The sequence below is a fragment of the Sebastes fasciatus genome, chromosome 5 (assembly GCF_043250625.1).
Source record: "Sebastes fasciatus isolate fSebFas1 chromosome 5, fSebFas1.pri, whole genome shotgun sequence".
Classification (NCBI taxonomy): domain Eukaryota; kingdom Metazoa; phylum Chordata; class Actinopteri; order Perciformes; family Sebastidae; genus Sebastes; species Sebastes fasciatus.
The window spans coordinates 35,688,614-35,711,026 of record NC_133799.1 but is presented as its reverse complement, the minus strand read 5'-3'; the positions used below and the strand labels follow the sequence as shown (position 1 = coordinate 35,711,026).

The 22,413-nt window shown below is 43.4% G+C and overlaps 1 long non-coding RNA gene across 1 annotated transcript; it reads left to right on the top strand.

Annotated features, from left to right (window-relative positions):
• The first annotated feature begins 10,879 nt into the window (after nucleotides 1-10,879).
• Nucleotides 10,880-12,737, top strand: LOC141768571 (uncharacterized). The gene is made up of 3 exons (XR_012594095.1): nucleotides 10,880-11,084; nucleotides 11,274-11,298; nucleotides 12,614-12,737. It is a non-coding gene; the product is annotated as an uncharacterized LOC141768571 (long non-coding RNA).
• Nucleotides 12,738-22,413: the final 9,676 nt, after the last annotated feature.

Here is a 22,413-nt window from a genome sequence, read left to right as displayed (position 1 = left end):
CGATGGTGCTACATTTAATGAAATTGGGTCAGTTTTGACCAATTTTAACCGATTAATGCTAATATTTCTTTTTCAATACTAAAAGAAATATTAATTAATTAAAAAGATGAGCAAAACTCAGAGTGGCATGTCACGAGGAGAAAAGCTGGTCCACCTTAACAGCCCACCTTAAGAGAGTCTGAGCTGGAGTTACAGATCCGGTCTTGAGCTTGCGAGTTGTAGCATTTATTCACTAACAAATAAACTATACACACACTACTACAGCTACGTTCACAGCTAGAACGTCACCAACAACCTCACACTCACCACCAACACACACACACACACACACACACACACAGACACTCGCTAAAGTTACACCGCGCTGACAGACCGTATGTATGTGACAACGGCGAGCACGAAGCCACCAGCAACGCTTCAGCTGTGAAAGTAGCACAAACACGCACACGGTTTGTCGGTCACTCGCTATCGATAATCCGGGCAGACAGAGTATCGTTACGCCGGGCAGACACACAGCGGATAACCTGCTGAACTATACTAAATGATGCGGTGGTGGTGGCGGACTTTTACTGGGAAAGAGGCTGCATATTAGGCCTGTGGGAAGACCCCCAAAAGTGCTTTAGTTTTCGAGATACCCCTACCGGAGGTAGAACAAAGCACAACAATGATTTTCATATTCTCCTAGGTCTCCCATATATGAAATGGATTCTTGTATAAAAATATTTTACTGCAAAAATGGTTAAATTGACAGATATTGTGACATAACCCATAAATAGAAAAAGCGCAAAATGAAGCCAGGTCGAATGGGAGATGGTACACCAAAGCTCATGTAATTTCATAATGCTAGCTCTGATTGATCCCAAATTTGATGTGATAATGGCCAGGGGGTTCCTCTACATGTGTGAAGAAACAGAATGTGAATATATTGATGCGTTGAGGAAATACAGTACTACAAACACATAAGTACAATAAGCGGTAGTATCAAATTTGAAGGTCTATGATGAATGTATTCATTTACTTTTAGGTAGCTTTGGCTGGGATTCTCCTAGAAACACCAATCAGGATTTTCTGGAATGGTACGACTGTGCTGAATCCAGCAATATATGATATGTAACTGTAGCAGGTATGGTCAATGGTCTACATTAAGAAATGTATCATGTGTTCCAAGCATGAAATGGGGGTAAATGGCATATCTGCAGTCAATAGATACTTATTAATACACTTCAATCAGGTAGACACACCAGTTATTAAAAGTTTTGTATCAACTTAAATTTAAGGAGTAAATAAATGTTCTTGATGAAATTGCAAGTAATAATTTGCACTTAAGCCTTTAAGTAAGGGATAATGTACAGCGAGCCGGTCATTGTTGTGGAATAAACCCTGACAGGGTGATGTGGCACCCCGATGCAAAGCATCTCCCTGAAGAGGTTTATTTCACAACAATGACCCACTAGCTGTACATTATCCCGCTTATTACATGGCTAATTACTTCAGAAATCAATAATTTGACACAAAAACGATCCTCCAGAGTCCGAGATCAGAACTGCGCGCATAGCAACGGTCTGTTATACATAGCAACTGTCTGTTATACATAGCAACGGTCTGTTACACATTGCAACGGTCTGTTATAAAGAAATAACAAAGAGTAGAACGCCATGATTGACCGATCAGAATCGAGTATTCAACAAAGTCATGTAATAAGTATGAATATATAACACCCATATGAACATAAAACGTTCCCTGGTCTATTTGTTTCTTGCTTTTTCCATCTTTTGAATGCAGCATGTCCATCCACATTATCTTCGGTCACAAAATGTGTCATGTTTGGACCGTCAGGAAAGGTGCACAAGCAAAACTCAGTTCACACTGAGGAATGCATTTGAATTTCATCACTGCAGTATGGGTGTGGGATGTTTCTGAGCTTTTGTGGAGCCGCTGGTTTCTGGAAGAACGTGGCCTCATGGATCCGTCTTCTGACTGTCTATTCTTTTCCAATGGGATTCCAGAGAAGTGCCTTTGGAAGATGTCTATGATGCCACATTGCTGGCTGATAGAGTATGGTCTAGACCTGCTCTATATGAAAAGTGTCTTTAGATAACTTCTGTTTTGATTTGATGCTATATAAATACCTTGAATTGAATACATTGCTCTCAGAACATGTTGGTTGAAAGCATCTTCAGTCGGGTAGTTGTACCGCAACACGTTCTCATCCCAACTCTTCACTCGTCATACGGAGGCTTTGTCAGACCCCTCTGCGTCACTTTTTGGTTGCAATGAACACGTTTTTGACGTTGGGAATTAAACAAAACCCTTGCTTAGGTTTAAGAAAGAACACCATGGTTGGGCTTAAAATGACTATTTTTGTACAGTGAAAACTGGCGTGCCGTTGTGAACACGGGACATGAATGAAGAGCTGATTGTAACGTGAAAGTGACACTTAATACACGGAACAGCGGTCTCCTGGATGAAAGCCTTGTGTTTGTTGGACCCATACACTTTCTCGCCCGCCCTGTGTGTCTCTTTCACTCTTTAAACTACGTCTCCAAAGCACTTTTTCTGAGTGTTTACTGTTGCCGCGGATGAGTTTACATTGTAGATAATGGAAAACCCAGCGTGTCTCATACCGGCGCTAAAGGGTGCCTTGTGCGATAATATCGAACGCCGACGGACGTGAAAAAGTATTGATATTTGATGCTCTGGGAATGAGAACGGGCTGTGGGCTACTGATATATCAGTTGTGGATGCCAAACTTCCTCATCAGGTCATCCACTAATCGGAAGGTCGGTGGTTCGATCCCTAGCTCATCCGATCACATGACAATGTGTCCTTGAGCAAGACGCTTAACCCCAAACTGCTTCTGGACGCTGAGCAATCGGTGTGTGAATGAGTATTTAGATTACACCCTGATGGGAAAAGTTGGCAACTTAGCAGCCTCTGCTATCAGTGTACTGTAATGTGAGTGTGAATGGGTGAATGCTGACATGTAGTGTAAAGCGCTTTGAGTGGTCAGAAGACTAGAAAATGCTATATAAATGCAAGTCCATTAACCATTAATGGAGGGCATATTTTCTTGCCACAGGCAATTTCTCTTCCAAGCTTCCAAGATAATCCAAAGTTTGACATTTATTGTAAATCAGTGAGGTGGGTCTTCAGCTTTGTAAAAGCTGTCATTTTCCCTTTTCTATACAAGCTACTTGTGGTGTCACAGCCTATGGGGGGGTGGCATGCAGGTAGACAATCATAGAATTTAACTCCAAGTTTCTGTGAAATAGCACAGATTGGGTACATATATTTCATTGCATTTGATGATAAGGCAAGAATGTGACTGTGCAAGGTGTATTGGCTCAACACTTATCTAGTGTCAGCCTCCTCCTGGTTACTGTATAGGTCTACAAAGCTTTTTCTACCTGTGACTGGCTGACCATCTTGACCTCTAACCATTTTCAAAGCCTCCTGCCAAAGAGGCAGAGATTCTCTGTGGTCCTGTATCATCTTTGCTCCCGCTGCACTTTCTGTAGTTTGGAACATTTGCTTTTCCTGTAATAACATATGTAGGTGTTTTGAGTTAAACCGTGCTTCTTTGTTTCCTTTCAAGATCAATTATTTTATTGTTGGGGAATGGTTGTATCAAAGACTATAGCCACACCGTTGAAGTCCTCCTATCCTGTTAAAGGCCCTGACACACCAAGCCGACGTTTGGCCATCAGACAGTTTGGGGATGTCGCCGAGCGTCCGTCGACCTCGTTTTTTTTCGGTGTGTCCAGCACCCTCTAGTCTGCCCTTTTCGGAGGTTTTTCAGCCAATTCAGATTGTGGAATCAGTGGTGGTGCTCATCGGTGAGAGAAATCACTCTGATTGGCTGTTCAGCTTAAACGAATCAGTGCACGAGAACAGAAACAGAAGTGAGGAAAGCAAGCCAACGAGTAAAGTCAAGAGGACAAACACTGAAGACTCTTCTAATTTTTCATCTTCATCTCATCTGATCATTCCAATATACGGATATTTTCACAGCAACATGAACATCTAGAATGAAGCTAAGTGGTGAGTGAGAGTGGTGTAAAAATGGTCGGCAGATGCTGCTTAGTTTCATGTGCGTATCATAACGGCTTGTATATCCACCATCCTCGGTTGTCCTATTTCTCTTTTTGAATAATGAATACAGACTACCGCCACCTGCTGTTGTGGAGAGTTAATTCCTCTCACACAGGCGCAGAACGAGTTCAAATGTGTTCAAATGCAACTTGTCGGCCAAGACGAAAACAACATGAGGCAACGCAAAAGTCTGCCGCATCGCCGCTAGTTCTTTGATGTCAGCTTGGTGTATCTGGGCCTTAAGGCTGCATCTTTGTTTAGTACAGATCCCCGCAAAAAAAGGCTGCAATCTTCCTCCAGATGCTCTCACCTAGGTCGCTGAATGTCTGAAAGTGTGAGTTATGGAGACCCTGCAGAAGAGCAATGCCATCAATGACGTACGCAGATGGTTCCTCTGAATTCGGTATTCAGAGTTTGTTGTTTCTGAGAAGGTTGCAAAAGAGCTTTCATGGTTCCTGATGGGCTTCTGAACTCTTCTCATCAGTGTCAGAAAGGTATTTCATGTTATCCACTATGCTGTGGTTACTGACATCAGCCATCTTGTGAGGGGGACCCAGAAAATGAAAACACTGTGAAACTTTCATAGACATGAAAAAGTAATTTGTGACCAGCAAACAAGATCGCATGGATTCAAATGTGCTCTTCCAAAGACATCTTGCTGTTTCCAAGCAGAGGGAGATGCTCATGAACTTGCTGCTGTCCCTCTGTCTCTGTGTAATGATGATGGAAGCCTCAGGAAAACAACAAAGGCTGACTTTGCTAAGAAAATTGAGACTGTAGTTGAGGAAATACAGCAACTACTGAATTCAGAGGAACTACATGAATCTGCGTACATCATTGATGGCATGGTTCTTCTGCAGGGTCTCCACAACTCAGACTTTCAGACATTCAATGACCTAGAACAGTGGTTCTCAAAGTTTTTTCACCAAGTACCACCTCAGAAAATATTTGGCTCTCCAAGTACCACCATTATGACCGATGTTAAAATACAGTAGCGTAGGCCTACCCTATTTAGCAATGCACAGTTCACGCAGGAGGCAAATTTATTCCTAATAAGAATATTACTTATTGTTGACTTTTGTCAAAGGGGTAGCACTAGAACTGGTACTTAAACTCTTCCACACAACTCTCATACTACGCAAGGGGCCGCCTCTCACACTAGGCGAGCTACAATCGAGCAGCTCCGTGGCTGCTACAGTAACTCTCCCGGACAGGTGAACTGGGGACTCAGTTGTCTGTTGTGCACATACACTGCAGCTGGCGCAGATCTGCATGCAATGCACAAATCTTGTCAATTAATGGTTAATAATTGGTTAATGAGGGTTGGTTATCGGCTAAATGTTCCACTGGCTAGCTCACGGCCTCTGCTTTGCACTGCTCTCATACAATATGGCAGGTACAGCTGGTGACGCCGTCGTCATTGCAAAAATGTAGCATCCCACACTCCGGTTCCTCCTCAGATAAACACTTATTTTTGTCAGCGCTTTCACCGTTTGTTTGCACTGTTAATGTTGTTAATGTTAATAATGTTAATGTTAATGTTGTTAGTACCGTTAGCGCTGTCGCCATGTTGAGAGGCAATAGGAATGCATTCCAATCCCGTTAGCACGCTAACAGACCCCATTTGAGCAGCTACAGGAGGGCACATCCGTGATGAGTGGGATTCCAACGGCTAACACTGCCACTCCTGAAGCCCTATCTGAGCCCTCCACTCAGCACTCTTTTGGGGTCACGTCGCCTGCCTTGACCCCACAGACAGCTCCGGGACTGGACTATCAGAGCGCGGAGGCCGGTAGTGGTGTTAGGTGACTGTAACGTCAACAGACTCCCAGCTCACTCCCAACTTGACATACAAATTGACTGCTACCCCGGAGCCACCTTTTATCATTTCCCCAAGATTTTAGAAAAAACGGTACCCAACCCCATCACTATGGTCGTCATTATCTCTCTTGGAATCAACAACAGGGACCAGGACCCCAAGCAGACTTCCACCAAACAACTAAAAGCCCTGGTTAAACGGGCAATAGTCGCCTTCCCTAACGCAGACATACACGTACCCATCATCAATTTCTCCCCAAACCTCACCCCCATACAAAAAAGCAACCTCACTATCATCAACAAGACCATCACCACTCACCTTACATTTCTCACTGCAATCCCATACCAAGACTTCATAACAGAACCTGACAATATCACCTTGACGCCCACCACAGCCAAACTCATCTTTAAACACTGGCGTAAGTACCTGATCATGTAACCCCTAACCCTAACTCTGACCCAACCCTCTTACCCTAACCCTAACCCCTAACTCTTACCCCAACCCCAAACCCTAACCCTAACCATCCTGCCCCTCCCCGTTTACCCTTGATCCCTGACCCCCAGCCCCCCTAACCCTAACCCTTCTGACCCTCTCCTTCTTTCCCTTACCCCCTCAACCCGAACCCTACAGATCTGCTTACTGTTCCTTTCCCCTCTCTACCCCTTATCCTCCACCTCCTTTCCTTCCCCAAACCTAAACACTAGGTTACCCTTCCCTCTTAAACCTTACCTGCTTCACCCATTCCCCCTCCCAACGGTGCTACCTGGGACCATCCTCCAGAGAAGACAATTAATCAATAAAAAATGCTTCCATCTTGACACTGCACAGGTCCTTTTTATTCTTTTTAAGTGCTTTTATCTTAAATTAATGAACTCTATGTGTGGATAACTACTTTGTGATAATGTTTATTTTCTATACATGTTTGTTTTATATATGTCTTGCTTGTATAGGCCTATATTTTCATTTTATCTCTTCCTGTTTGCATTTTTGTACAGATATTTATTGGCATGCCTACACTAGCATTTCTGCATGCTTCATTCTCACCTTTTAAATATCTTATATTTTGTACTATGCTGCTATGAATTATTTATGCATGCGGGAATTTCGAGCACTTTTAACATTTGACCTCACTTTGTCATACTTCCTACATGTATTTTACTCATCCTCCATAGAGTCTTTTAAGCACTGTCTATCTATTTATTCATTATCTATTTATTTATTTATCTATTGACCCCCTAGGACCTGTGCAGTTGGTACCTAACCTTTACTCAATGTCCCACTAAAAACATCACCTGTCAAGACCCCGCCCAGGTAGCAACCACCCTGCTCCCCGTCTGCTTGGGGACCACATCCTGGTCCTCCACCACCACCCCAATCTGAGCTGAGATTCAAACCCGGGCCTCCCGGGGCGGAGATCTGTGCCGACCACCTCACCCATCAATCCCGACAGGCACAGAAACCAACATACACACAGATCAACATGCATTCACACACATCCACTCACAGATCAGTAGGCCAGTGCACATAAACCATAACCCTGAACCTTTAACCCTAACCATAACCCAACCCTAACCCTAACCCTATAGAAGGAACCAACTCCCATCTCTATAGGACCTCCCCTTCAGGTCATAATTTAAAATGTGTAATCCTCAAATGTGTAATCGTGGCTATCATCCTTATTCCTAACCCTAAACCTAACCCTAAAATGATCAATTTGATCATCGTGGTTATCATACCCTTACCTAACCCCTAACCCTAACATGGTTGTTTTTTATCCTGTTTTTTAATTGTAATTTGAATCCTATTAAAGTTAAAAACCTTTTAAATCGTCTGTGGAGGGCTCTGCCAGGCTGCAGTTTGGCCTAGTTTTAAGGCCTCCATTTTGTAGCACATGGACTCCTGCATCTAAAAAAACTTGCAGGCTGTTTTTGGAAAGCCTTCTCTTCTGAGTTGTTTCATCAGGCCCACCGGGAACTCCTACCACACAGGATCTACCATCCAGGAGACACCCCAAGCCACATCTACAAGGCCTACTGAGCACCCACCCAAAGGACCAGCAATCCAGAGACTTCCACCTGCAGTCCCAAGGTAAGAGCCCCCGCACTCAAGACGATTAACCATGTTTTTACACAGAGAAAAGGATGTGCCCTCGAGTGGCAGAGGTAAGTCAGTGCAGCTCTCTCACTCACACACACACACGCACACGCACACGCACACGCACACATATACTACACCACAACCACTCATGTCAATCAACATACACCACAAAACATGAGCCAACCACCCTACCACACATACAGCCACAACCATGGACACACAACATATGCCAACACTCAATCACCCACCAGATCCAGAAACCAGAATGCTCAGCAAGCAATATTTCAAACTCATACAGGCCATACATCACAAACACACAGCGGATTTAGCCATTTCCACCTGGGATGATGAGGCAAGTTAACAAACTCTCAGCTTTCATAAAGCCATCCACACCTACTGAACACACACGCAGCCTAATACAAGCCAACACCATCAACTGGATGCAAACCAACGTGACCATTTTACAACAACACTATCAGTCTACCATACACACCCTCAACAACACCACCCATAACCCCCTGGCCCTCCAAATAGCCATTGGTTGGGCCAGAAAGCGTTATGGGCCCAGGCTAAGACAGGACACCATACATTCAGTACAATACATTCCGCACAGGTCCTCCCTTTCCCTTGGACACCGCACTACCCTTTCCGAACACATCACCCGATACCACCAGCAGGCTAACCGGGAACCCCTGCTCCCTACCCCACCACAAACCCGAGGACTCACAATGACAACATGCAGGTACAATGTGCACCATGTTCACCAACTTTGTTTAGCTTGTTAGCATGCTAGCATTTGCTATTTCGCACTGAACACAAAGCACAGCTGAGGCTGATGAGAATATCATTAGTTTTTGCAGGTATTTCATCAAATAATCAATCAAATTTAAAGTGTATATCTAAGTACTGGATGTATTCAATCTGATGATCTGATGATGGCGCTAGATGACAAGTCAGATGAATTTTAACAATTCATCCATGAATGTCTGAACCAATGTTTATGGCAATCCATCCAATAGTTATTGAGGGGGGAGTACCTGTGACCATATGGTGATACTATATGCATACTGTCTAGTCTGGCAGTACTGACTCAGACATTGGAGACATTGAAGTGAAGACAGTCACTCATCAGCCAATCAGCTTTTAGTCTCCCCTAAATTAGGCTGACCTTTCATTCCTCTAGAAACACACGTGATGCTACATTTACTATATTGTGTGTTGGTAAGCTGTCTAACTACCTGCACAATAGAGTTCTGTGGTAGGAGGAGCATCTGGTAGGATTGTACTTTTCCCCTTCGTAAATTAAATTTTTTCATGGAAACACCAGCGTCTCACGGATAATGAAACAATACTCTAGGTTTATGTCATGGCCATCAGTTTTAATTACCCCAACTTAATCTAAGGTAAGATAAAACTTTGCAATACAAAGTGGGAAGAGTACAAATAAAAGTCTAAGATAGCAATAACAATAAAATGCAAATCTAAAATATATACAATATATACAATGCCAAAATCAGGTTAACAGTATGGATCATAAAAATATAAACGGGTTAACGGCAGGTATCAGTCTGGGTGGGGTTGCATATAGATATATACTGTATGTTCAGAACTGAGGTATAGGTAGTGAAGGAGTACATGGTACTATGGTTACTATGTGGGCTTATATATGCCAAGTCATCCCAGGTCACATGTGACTTTGTTGATGTTAAATACTCGACCTTTGCGTGCGCGAGATGGATAACATCCAGTGTTAAGCACTGCCTCTGGCGGTCAGGAAGAATGAAATAGAAACGATGTTAAGCCTCCTGCCCTGGCTCCCCTTAAGGAGGGTCACACCATTCCTCCTTGGCCTATTAACGCATTAACTGAATAGAGTATAAAATTAAAAGTATATACAAATAAATTAGAAATAAATTGAAATATATAGCCTAAAACGAATTTTCTGTATTACTGCCACTTAGTGGACAGACTGATGGATCTGCAACCGATTAACAGAATAAATCAGAGCCTCTAGGTGGCGGTGTACACATGAGAACGGATGACAACAGTCAATCGCCCCTACACATGTTCTAGAAGATCATTTGCTCACTCTTTGTATCTCTATGGGAATATCCCTTTAACTTTGTGGCAAAGATGCTAGCTAGTGTTGATATTCCCAAACCAAACACATCATACATCTATATGGACAAGACAGCTTAGTTATATCATTCTCTTTTTAACAAACATGAAGAAAATTCAAAACATTTTCATTAAAAATTGATGGACCTTGAAGGCCAATTCATCCCTCTCTAGACACTATCACACTCACATGGGAAGTGGAATTACACAAGTGGCAAACTGCTAGCGATCTTGCTGCCTAGAAACAAAAGGTGAATAGCCACTTACTGTTAAGATCTGGGTTCAGACGTGGACTCAAATGCAGCACACAACGAGAATGTAAGGAAGAACAAAAGATTTATTATAAAAAAATAATGTTCTATTGACGGGGTTGAGGTATTGGGGGTCCGGCGTGGCGGGGCTAGTGTCTATGAGAGGAGGTGGGGGTTGAAGGGGCACGAGGAAGGGGCTTCCAGAAATCCTCCAGAAGGTAAGTTGAATCCAATCGTGATCCGAGGAGGGGGAATGGCGTTGGAGAGTGAGCAGGCAGGTAATTAGAAGGGGGAATGTGATCCGAGGAGGGGGAATGGCGTTGAAGAGTGAGCAGGCAGGTAAGCAGCAGGGAGCGAAGGCAGCTTGCAGGTAGGCAGACCTGAACAGAGGAGAGCAGGGTTAGGCAAAAAAAAAAAACTGGCAAAGTCAAAGCAAAAATGCACACGAGGTAAATTAGCCTGAAAACGTCTACTACCACTGAGGGCGACAGAACGATCTAGCAGGAAGAATGGAGTTGATATACTGCAGGTGGGTGTCTTGATAGGATGATTAGTGTCAGGTGTCCCAGCAGCAACCGCCCAGGAGAAGGAGGAGGAGGAAGACCACACCCCCCTACACAAAGACAGACTAGACAGACAGGGGAAGAACACACAGGAGACAAAAGGGCAGGGAAACAGAGGAAACACTGGGAAAACTGGAATGCCAGGTGATATAATTTATTCATTTTTTTTATTTTGGCAGGTTCTGTCCTCCATAATTTACAGACTGTGTGGGCTAAAACGCACTAGAAGCCTAATTCTCCTTTACAATAATTCCCTACTGTAACGTGTGTGGTATGGACCCAAACGCAGCACAAACACTGGCTGGTAACGTTGATAATGTCTTTTATTCACAGTGTACACAGGAACCAGGACAAGCAGGTGAGTAAACTCATAGTATTGTTTTAGATGAAGTGCCTGAAGCCTTGAGAGTATTTCGGGGGGGTTCGGGAGCTCGACCCAGGTGGGCCGAGCCGGAGCTCCAGTGAGTCTTGAGCTAGCGTGAGCCACATGTCTTCACCAAACAATTCAGCAAGCGTCAGCAGGGAATTAACACACACGATGGCAAGTGTGGCAGCACAAACAAAGTCAATAGTCCACAGTGATCCACAGGGTAACAGGCAGGGAAACTCATACTGCGATACTGTCGTCGGACAAACACCAAACAGCCCAGAGGAGCAGGCAGAAACCTGGAGCGCTGGTGCAGAACTGGTGGTCGGGAACAGAAGGTTTATTACAACGAGGTAGGTAAATTTGAGACGGGCGAGGTTGGTAATGGGAGATCAGTCCAAGAATGAGTGCTGGAGAGTCTCGCATGGAGACGAAGAACAATCTGACAAAGAGTGAGTGAAACGGAGAGACTTAAATACTAGCTTGATGACTGATGAGCTGCAGCTGTGAGCTCAGGTGAGCTGATGAGGGGGGGAGTGGCTGTCTGTTGGGGTGAGGTGACGTGAGGGTGGAGTAGTGGAAAAACACTGAGTGCAGACATGAAGAGGAGCAGACTGTGACGACTACATGTTTATGATCCCGCAGTCAAACTCATTAAAATATGCAATAATTAAGGTCAGCGTATATGATGGAATAATAGTGGCATTAGAATGTGCCAGAGGAACCAACATGTTTTCCCACCGGCTGTCTACTTCATATCCTTCTGGAAAGTCGTGTTCATCACAGTCAGTATATAATTTATCAACGCCACTTTATGAAGGTTTTTATCATGTTTCCCCTCTCTTAATCTTCCTTGATCCCTTCTTACTCTTTATACAGCTTTCATGTTTTTAGGTAGTAGCACGGTTACATAGGGGAGCGTGAAGATAGGCGGTGTGATCGGGTGTGCTGAGATGATTTTTAGTCCCAGTCCACTCCTGCCAGTGCCCTTCTAGTTATTATTATTATCATTATTATTATCATAGAGTTAGGACTACAGTAAGACTTCCACAACCAATATAGTTAACAATAAATAATAATGGTGTTGTTGATCATAAGTGTAATGTACATGTTTTTAGGTGGTGACTGCACCCGATTAAATTATTCATGGAACAACCATAGTCTATATCAGTGTGTGTGTGTGTGTGTGTGTGTGTGTGTGTGTGTGTGTGTGTGTGTGTGTTTTAACGTGCATGCTGGAGGCCAGTCTCCTGTCCTGGAGATAAATGTTTGACCTTTGGCCGCTGGGCTCACCTCCCACCCACAGCAGGGCAGCAGCTTCTCGCTCTCTATGCAAAGTAAAGAAAGACGAGACTGAGGCTTCATCTCATCAACTGCTGCCTGTGAAGTAGGAGGCTGATAACGGGACGTGCAGAGGCTGCTGTTTGGATTTGGACCACTCTCCACTATCTAGAGGAAGGTTTAAGAGACACTCTCATTATGCTAAGCTGGGAGTCCGTCCTTGGCTGCTACACTTCAATAATCCTATCTAAAAAAAAGAAAGAATCCCTACCAGCTCCTTCTATTTCAACCCCTTCTCATCCCAACTCGTCACATACTGACGCTGGGTCAGGAGCCCTTGGTGTCACCTTCTAAAGCTGGTAGTCAAGCGCGTCAAACTATGACGCTCCACTATGGTCGCAGTAAACACGTGGTTAACGTTGTAAATTCAAACAAAACCACTTGCTTAGGTTTAGGCAACCAAAACCATGTAGTTAGCATGTAGCATCATGGTTTGGGTTGAAATTACTACGTTTGTAAAGTGACACTTAAAGGGACTGTTTGTAAGAATTAGAAATTGCTTTTTTTTCTTCTTTTTTTTCTTCAGTGAAGCATGACAAAACAGTGGACATTTGACAAGACAAACAGAAACAAACAAAAGAGAAAAATAAATAAATAAAATACATCGGGTGTCATGACAAAATGAACGGGACAAGCCAATTCGAACAAAACGAACAAAATGAGACAAATAATTAAGAGATGTTGGTGGAGGTGTTATTGACAGTGCAGGGCAGTCTGTTGTGTAAGGTTCTAGTGTGTGTGTACAGTTGTGTGTGTTTGTATGTATGCAGTGTGGGGGGGTGTAGGGTGTTTGTTTGTTTGTATCTAAAGAGGAGAAAGAAGGGGGGGAAAGAGAGAGAGGGGATGGGGTGGGGGGTTGAGTATTTTTCGTGGCAGGGGTGGCTTATAATATCCCATGGTCTGACAATGTTATGTTATCATATTTTGTCTTTATATATTGGTCTTTATTTGTATTAGCATTTGTATTTGTATTTTTTATTTATTTTTTTATTTTTATTTTTTTCTGACAGGTTACCCCCCTTAAGCTGCCCCCAGACCCTGGAGAGAGGGCTAGCTGTCAGAGGTGACTACTGTCGCCCTTCTGCCCCTTCTGAACAGCCCCCAGACCTGTCAGGAGAGAGCCTGTTCTGTGTTGGGAGAGGGATTTATTAAAAAAAAAGAAAAATGTGTCCCTTACCTTTCCCTTCCTCCTTCCCAATTCATTTCTTTAATTTTTGGTATTTATTTTAAACTTGAAATTGCTTGTTAACAGCAACACCTGTGGCCGTTAAGTCAACGAAAGTCAGCGTCCTGTTGCTCACGCTCGCGCTTGTGCTTGTGCTCGCTCTACATAGACATGAACGAGCATCGCTGTTTGTAACTTCTTACACGTATAAATCATTGCCGGTCGGTGTCCCATGCGCGCTCCCGTGTGGCTACGCTGTTCAGACTCAGACTCCAACACAAACTACACGGAAGCACCAAAACCGCAAAGTTCTATCTAGTGAAGCCCGTCTGTTAAACAGTAATGGCCGCGGTCGGAGGACGTTGGGGAGACCGTAGCTTTGGTCTCCAGGACCGGAGTCTCTGCTGTACTCTGCTCCTCTGCTCCTCTGCCTGCCTTCACTCACACATCGCACTCGTTTTCACTCGCTCAGCTCGCTCCACCTCTCACGTGCATGCGCGCACACTCCACACTGCAGAAGAGTTAGTTTAACTCTGAGAATATCTAGTGAATGTACAGAGGACGTTTGTGCAGAAATAAATGCTGCAGCTCCTCCAGACCAACAGAGGTTTCCCGTGTCTTGTGAAGTGATGGGGCTCCGCAGCGAGTAACGTTATCGTCTCTGACCAAAACTCCGGTGTCTCCCTGTTCCCTCCGGCCGCGGTTTCATCCTCACAGTTTGGTGTCTAATATCTATTGCCCTGCTAACGGTGTCAAGTTGTCGGTCTGTTTCGGAATGAGAAGGAGATCTAATGTTTGTGGTGACCACCTTTCCACCAGATCCACCAACAGGCCAACATTTCCACTTGTACACAGGAAACATGAACACAACAGAACATTCTGGTTCATCACTGGTAAGGTTCAGACTGAATGCAAAGCGAATTTTCACCTCAATTTATTTGTGCATATTTGATCTGTGAATGGTCCATGTTTGTTCGCCTCAAACAGCTAATATGCAGACTGTATTAGATGTTTGCTTTAGCTAACAGGCGACTTGAGCACTGACTGTGTGTATGGAGAGTATGGCTGTGTATGTATTTGGTTGTATTTGTTCTCACACTGTGACTGATCTAAAAAACTAAAGGTGGAGACACGCATGGTGTTTGTTTAGCCTATTAAATGTGATTTGGATGTGACAACAGATGTTGGACCGAGTCCTGTTCTCTTCTGGGTCAGTTTGTGGTGAGTGTTGAAGGATTCAGATTGTTCATTCTCTCCAAACCAGGCAGGCTGTTCTCATGTCTGATTTTCATGTCTTTTATATTATATAGCATGATATATAAATACTGTTAAACTATCAAAACACTCAATCCATGGAGAAATACACACAGCCCGTATTCAGATAATGTGCGTTTGAAACAAGCCGCTAAGATTTCGGTCCATTTGTGATGTCACAAATCTACAATATTTAGACCATTTCACAGTTTTAAACGTAAACATACTAAATGTGTCCCAGTTTATTTCCCGTTGCAGTGTATGTGAATCAGCTGACAGGATGTAAACATGGAACCAAGCTGTTTCCTAGCAACGCAATTCCATTGAAATACGCTAAAACAGAGCGTTTCAGACAGAGCATGAGTACAGGTATATTCAGAGAGACAGTATGAGAAAATGAATGTGTTTTTTGAACATTAAAGCATGTAAACGTTTCCTAGTAGAACCCAAAATACAAGCATGAACCTGAAAATGAGCATGATATGGGACCTTTAAGATTATTTTGAAAATGTTTGATATTTTACAATTGGAAAAAGGACTTTTTACATCTCATGTGCGAACCGCAGCTCACACAAAGTTCACCTCCCCCTGGTGAAGTTCACATGTTGCCCATATCTCTCCATCCACCCTTTTTTATCCAAATTTAGCATTTCCCTTCCATTTCCTCTCCTGCAGTATATATCAGCAACTTAATGTCTGCTCCTGGTTCAGAAACACACAAGACTTTGCTTTCTTGTGGGATTCCAGGAGTTGTAATCACAGCCTTCCTATCACTCAGTGTGTCGCCCCCTGCGTGTACTCAGCCGTGGAGATTGAGCTGAATGTGTGTCTGCGTCCAGTTGTGCCACATCTGCAATTCACTTCACAGTCAGTCTGAAACTCAGTAGTGGGGCTTAAGACCCTTTTAAAAAGTCTCATTGAAGCATGATCTCCCTACTCCAGTCGCGAAGTTGCTCTGGGGAAGAAAGTGAGATTAAAATGCCTCACTCCAGTCAGATTACATTGATTGATCTGCGTATTGTGTGGGTTTAGCAGGACGGCAGAAAGGCACTTGTCCTTCGCTCAGAGGGTTTGGAGCCAAATGGGTTTTATTTTTATGCCTGCCCCAATTTTGTTCGGCAACAGGTAGGTAGATTTAAGGGAAGTTTACTGGACAGCTTGTTTATCAGATGCAGAGGGGCGTGACAAAGCGTTGGTTAATTTTCACCAAGCTGGGAGCCACCATGACCAAAAACACCGTGCTATGATTATTTAATTAATTATGTTTAGAGTGTAGATCATTCTAGGGTCATTTCATCCTTTTTAGATAGATTATTTTATTTTAGAGCAGTGATTCTCAAAGTGGGGTCCGGGGATCCCTATAGGAGTCCGTGACACTTAGTTTGGGGTCCGCAAAATAATTTGCTATAAATATAAAATTGCACTGTACAAATAAAGAAGTTCATATCTACCTACAGATGTGCAAATCTACAGATGGGGATCATTTGCACCAATAAAACAAGCTTGTGTCCATTACTCCCACCCTTTGGGCCCATAGAAACTGTGATATTATTGTGAAACACATTTTTAAGTTGAAGCACTTACTGAAAGTCAGCTTTAGACCGGTGAGTTTAAATGTCTGGATTTATTAGGACTATGCCAGTCTTGCTACCATTCATTTTCTGAAATTTTTATGATCAATTACTTGAAATATACAGTAGGCTATAAATGCTGTCAAGTTGTATCCAAATGCAATCACCACCCTGTTTAAAGGTCCCATATCGTGCTCATTTTCAGGTTCATACTTGTATTTTATGTTTCTACTAGAACATGTTTACATGCTGTAATGTTCAAAAAACACTTTATTTTCCTCATACTGTTTGCCTGAATATACCTGTATTTACCCTCTGTCTGAAATGCTACGTTTTAGTGCATTTCAATGGAATTGCAACTGAATTGCGTTGCTAGGCAACAGTTTGGATCCATGTTTACTTCCTGTCAGCTGATGTTATTCACATACACTGCAACAGGAAATAAACTGGGACACATTTAGAATGTTTACGTTTAAAACTGTAATGGTCTAAACATTGTATATTTGTGACATCACAAATTGACAGAAATCCTAACGGATTGTTACAAACGCACAATTTCTGCATACGGGCTGTGTGTATTTCTTCGTATATTGAGCGTTTTGATAGTTTAACAGTATTTATAAAGCACTTAAACCTGTTTTATAATATAAAAGACCTGAAAATCTCACTTTTTACAATATGGGCCATTAAAAAATTGGAAAATGTTCTCCCCTATGAGGGGTCCCTGGAGAACACCTGTTTTAGAGATCCTGATTGAATGTGGAGGGTGCATGTCATTGCAGTGTTATCCTTCAGAACAATCTCTCTGCAAGCTTAAATGTCCACTTACTAGCTTTCAGAGTTCTCAACCACACCTAATGGTCTTCACTCAACACATTGATGGTTAAAGTGTTGAATCTAGACCCAACCATTATTTAATTGTAACTTAACCCCAGTAAAATGTAAAAAATAACAAAATAGAACCTCATATCTAAACCTTCTCTGTCTTAAAGGTGCTAAATGTGACGTGGGAGCATTTCTATTGCCTCCACACGGCTCTCAACATGGTGACAACTGAGCCGGCGGCTCGTAGCTAACGGTGTTAACGGTGAAAACAACGGCAATCACTGCTAACAGTGCTAACAGAGTCAACCTGAGGGGGAACCGGAGGTTGGGTGCTATACGCTTCCACAAAGACGCCGCCTGTCAGGACGACGTTATCAGCTGTAACCGCCGTATGAGAGCAGTGGAGCAAGACGGCTGTGAGCAAACCAGTGCTTTTACATGCAGTAAAAGCATGAACAGACAGCTCAGCTGTGTCAAAAAAGCGTAGAAAAAGCTCGGATTAAAACACACACAGAGAGAGAGAGACTTCATTCTCTGCTCAGGTAGACATTACTCCTCTATATCTTTACATGGACAATAGTTGATGATGATACTGTATATTAATGCTGATATCATAGACTCAGGTAGACATTACTCCTCTTTATCTTTATATAAAGAGTTGTTTGATGCTGGTTTTTCAGCTGCTGAAGCTATTGAAGTGTAACTGCATTGTAATTCTTCTCAGCACCTGGCCTTTACCTTTCCCTCTCATGGGAACTGATAAATGCACCACTCATTGAACCTTGAAGTGAATCATGCTGGGATTCACTCCAGACATCCCTGAACAAGCAGATGAGGCTATCCTCACCACGGCTAGACAACTGAAGAAAGGAAACAGAAACATCACCTGGATCTCTTCTGTTAAAGCCACAGGCTGGTGATTTTAATGTGTGAAGTATTTTTTTAGTTTTTTTCCACACGTACCAGATGAACATTATTTGAATGCAACAGTGAACACAGACATGCTGTAGTTACCGATCTGGTGCATCCCGTCCTGCCCACAGTCTACCATTTGAAATGGATACTCACAGCAGCTCAATGATGCACATCAGAGAGCACTTGTCATCAGAAGAGGGCTTCAGGAACATGACCGTGACTTCAGCTGACCCCCTCCAGATCTCAAACCTAATACAGCACCTTTAGAATGAGGTGGTACAGAACTGCAAGAAACTAAATGTTCAAACATGGACTAAAGTCCCTTTGAATGTATGCCTCAATAAATTCTGGCTGCTCTAGATGCAAAGGAGGACTCTAAACTAAAGTGCATTTCATTAAAAAAAAAATAAGTGTGCCAAATTTGATTTCTGCATGAAAAAAGTTTGACGATAAACCTAAACCTAACCCTATCACCAGACAAGAACATATTGGATGATTCAGCTAGGGATGCACCGATACCAGTATCGGGTATCGGGTCCTATACTGTGCTCATGTACTCATACTTGTACTCGCAAAACGGCACCAACGGCAAACAGCGTGGTGTTAACCTCTCGGTGACGCTGCTTGGTGATGGGTTGTGAGGACTGAGGAGGGGGGACGGAGATTGGCCAGATTCACATGTTGTTTGTTGTGATGACGTAATGAGGAAGTAGGTGAGCGAGCGGACCAGAGGGAAGGGATGGAGTTTGGGGACGTGAAGTTGTAAGTGAAGATACGGCCAGAGCCTCTGTGTGGAGGATGGCCTCTGCAGAGAAGTCCAGTTTGTTTGAGGATGTCCATGCAGTCCGGAAGCAGGTGGTTGTTGAAGCTATGGAGCTCTGAGGCGGAGTACAACGTACAGCATGGTTCGGCGGCGGAGCGCTAGCACAAGGCTAGCGTTAGCTTGAGACCAGGAGCCGGGTGTCCAGGGAAGGAGAAGCGATGTGGACTCCAGGAGTATCAGCGGGATAATCCACAGCATATCCAGCGTCAGCAACCAGCAGTCCGGTGGAGAGGAGAGGAAGCCGGGAGAGGCTACTGGTGGAACTCTGGTCTACCTTGTGCGGTGGTAGCTAGCGGCGAGGAGACCGGGACGGGAAGACCCCGGCAGGATAAGCAGGTGGGCTCGTGCTGGCAAGCGATCTACCAGTCAGAGACTGGAAGAATGACCACACCGGTAGCAAGGCGAAGACGTGATGCTGTGAATCCGGCCGGGAGTCCTGGAGCTAGCAAGAGTGGTGGAACTTCTTGCAGGTAAAAGTTATGAGGCGATCTGTAACGCCAGCGTAATCCAGATGAAATGCAAGACTAGCATGTAGCTGCAGACTAGCAGTGTAAACAAACAAGTCAAGTTGTGGCGTGAAAAGTGTAGATTAAACAGCATAACTTTAAGAACGAAAACGGATCAGAAGGTTCATTCCGACAATGGTGGATCACTTCTTACCGGGGTAGATCGCCATGGTAACTGATGCTGAACACCTGACCTGCAGGTTATGTTCCAGATAAGAGATCAACTCGTATAAAAGCACCGCCTACTGACCAATCAGAGCTCGGAGAGCAGATCGTATGATAATATGACATAAATATGAATAAGTTACAGTCATAATCAGACTAAAAACAACACAGTTTAAACTGACAGATGCAGGAAGGACAGCTGGATTTACTCTGTGGGTGTTTACCACTTTGAATTATGTTTTTATATTTATTTATTTTTTACTTGCTCTCGAGTCCGTTTCACAACGCCGGAGATGGGACGCAGCTGAAAGAACGATCAAATAGTCAAACAGGCAACCTTTTTACTAAAGGGTATAATGAAGTGTAATATATTCATCCATTACACTTCTAATAGCTTTTTATACTATCACCGCCCCATCTAGACAACTATATCTGACTTTTGAGTATTCCGTTAAATGAATAAATCTGTTAATTTATGCATTCACACATCGGCAATTTTCTTTTACCAGCTGTCCTTCCTGCATTTGGCAGCTTCAACTGTGTTACTTTTAGTCTGAATATTTGTTTAACCAGTTCATATTTGTCTAATATTATAGTTTGCTCTTGGTTTGTATAATATGTCGCTCTGCTGACAGTAGACTTGTCCATGTCTGTGATTGGTCAGATGCTGCAGACACACCGCCCCGTTCATGTGAACGCGCTCGCAGCCAGACTGAGAAACCCTGGGTTGATTTACTGAGTTGATAACCAGCGTCGTAAGATACCCAGGGTGTGTTGAACTGGCTCCGTAGTACAGGCCTCAGGAGATTCCTTTAAGGCCCTACACAACCAACCTTCCACCCACACAGGTGTCTTCAATTAGACCTCTTCTCAGGTCTTCTCAGGGCATGTTTCCCTCAGTCCCTTTTTAGGTTTCTGTTTGGTCATGCCAGCATGCCGCTTGTTACATCGTGGGAATGACAGAAAGAAAAAAGAAAACAGTTAAAGGGAATCTTTGTAAGAATCATAAATTGCTTGTTAACAGCGACACCTGTGGCCGTTAAATCAACGAAAGTCAGCGTCCTGTTGCTCGAGCTCGCGCTTGTGCTCGCTCTACATAGACATGAACGAGCATCGCTCAAAACAGTGAGGCGACACACGTCAGCTAAAACCACAATATCACTCTATATTTCAGCTGCAGGTCTCTCCATGAATCAATGCTGATCCTAGTGTTGGCTTTTCCTGCCTCAGCCTCCCGACTGCGGCTGGAGGGAACAGGTGAGACACCGGAGTTTTGGTCGGAGACGATAACGTTTCTCTCTGCGGAGCCCCGTCACTTCACAAGACACGGGAAACCTCTGTTGGTCTGGAGGAGCTGCAGCAGTTATTTCTGCACAAACGACACAAACGACATTCACTAGTGAAGGAATTTCCCTCAGGGAATCGTCACCTTCATGCGTGTTGGTTTATCTTCTAGGCAGCTGCAAGCTCAGAGTTAAAATCATAAAAGATTGCAAATTAGGTTAAATCAGTATCAATTTATTCCGCAGATATATTCATCAAAGTTGCACAGAGTTATTACAGAAGTTCTGGATTCATCAATGTGTCCCTGATACCATGTAATACAGTGTTCAGTTCGCAGTGAATGAACCCCGAGCTTTTCTTTACATTTGCCTTTATACACAGCAATAAACATTCTCTGAAGGGAGGGGCATGGTTTTGATCAGTCTTAGTACTTTTCCATAATGTCACTATGACCTTCCTCTATCTGACTCCATCGTGTCCACAACGCTATCTACTGTTCACAACATTCTGCCCTCTCCCCCCTATCTGTTTCTTCCCTAAGGCTGTGTCCTTGAGACTGTTCTATCTACACAAAAGTATGTTTATGCCGTCCCACCCTTGTGACTCTGAACGAGAAGTCCCTCAGGCGCCACAGTATTCATATTATAATTCTAGTCTAAACATCTTCAACCCAATAAACTCGTAACATAATAGTTTAAGCATTGCCATATTATTCTTCATGATATATTTCCAACAGACCCTCTTTTGAACTTGTCTAAGTTCACTTCACAGAAATATATGACATGAGGTTCAAGCCATTACCGCCCTCTGAATCTGGGTCTGTGTCACGGTACTCTAAATTAAGCCTTTCTACCCCTTCTTCCGCTGTGTGCATGCTCATCTGATAAGCAGGTGGGTTGTCAGGTTGTCTCTTTTCTATAGCAGTAATTATTACTCTCTCGCTGAGATGACGAATACATGGAATGCAACAACAACCACATAATATCAGGCATGCAATGGCAACGAGGATAGAGGAAAACAGAGAAACTATCATAGACTTCCATTTCCCAAAAGTACGGTCTAACCAATCATTTATCGGGCTGTCAATACCAGAATCCTCATGCATTTTGTCAGATAATGTCCTAAGTCCTTCTAATGCTTTGGTCACTGTCCCGTCAGGTGCTGTATTGTTGGGGATGAAAATACAACATGAGTCTTGGAACATTGAGCATACACCGCCTTTCTCTGCCAGCAGCATATCTAATGCCATTCTATTTT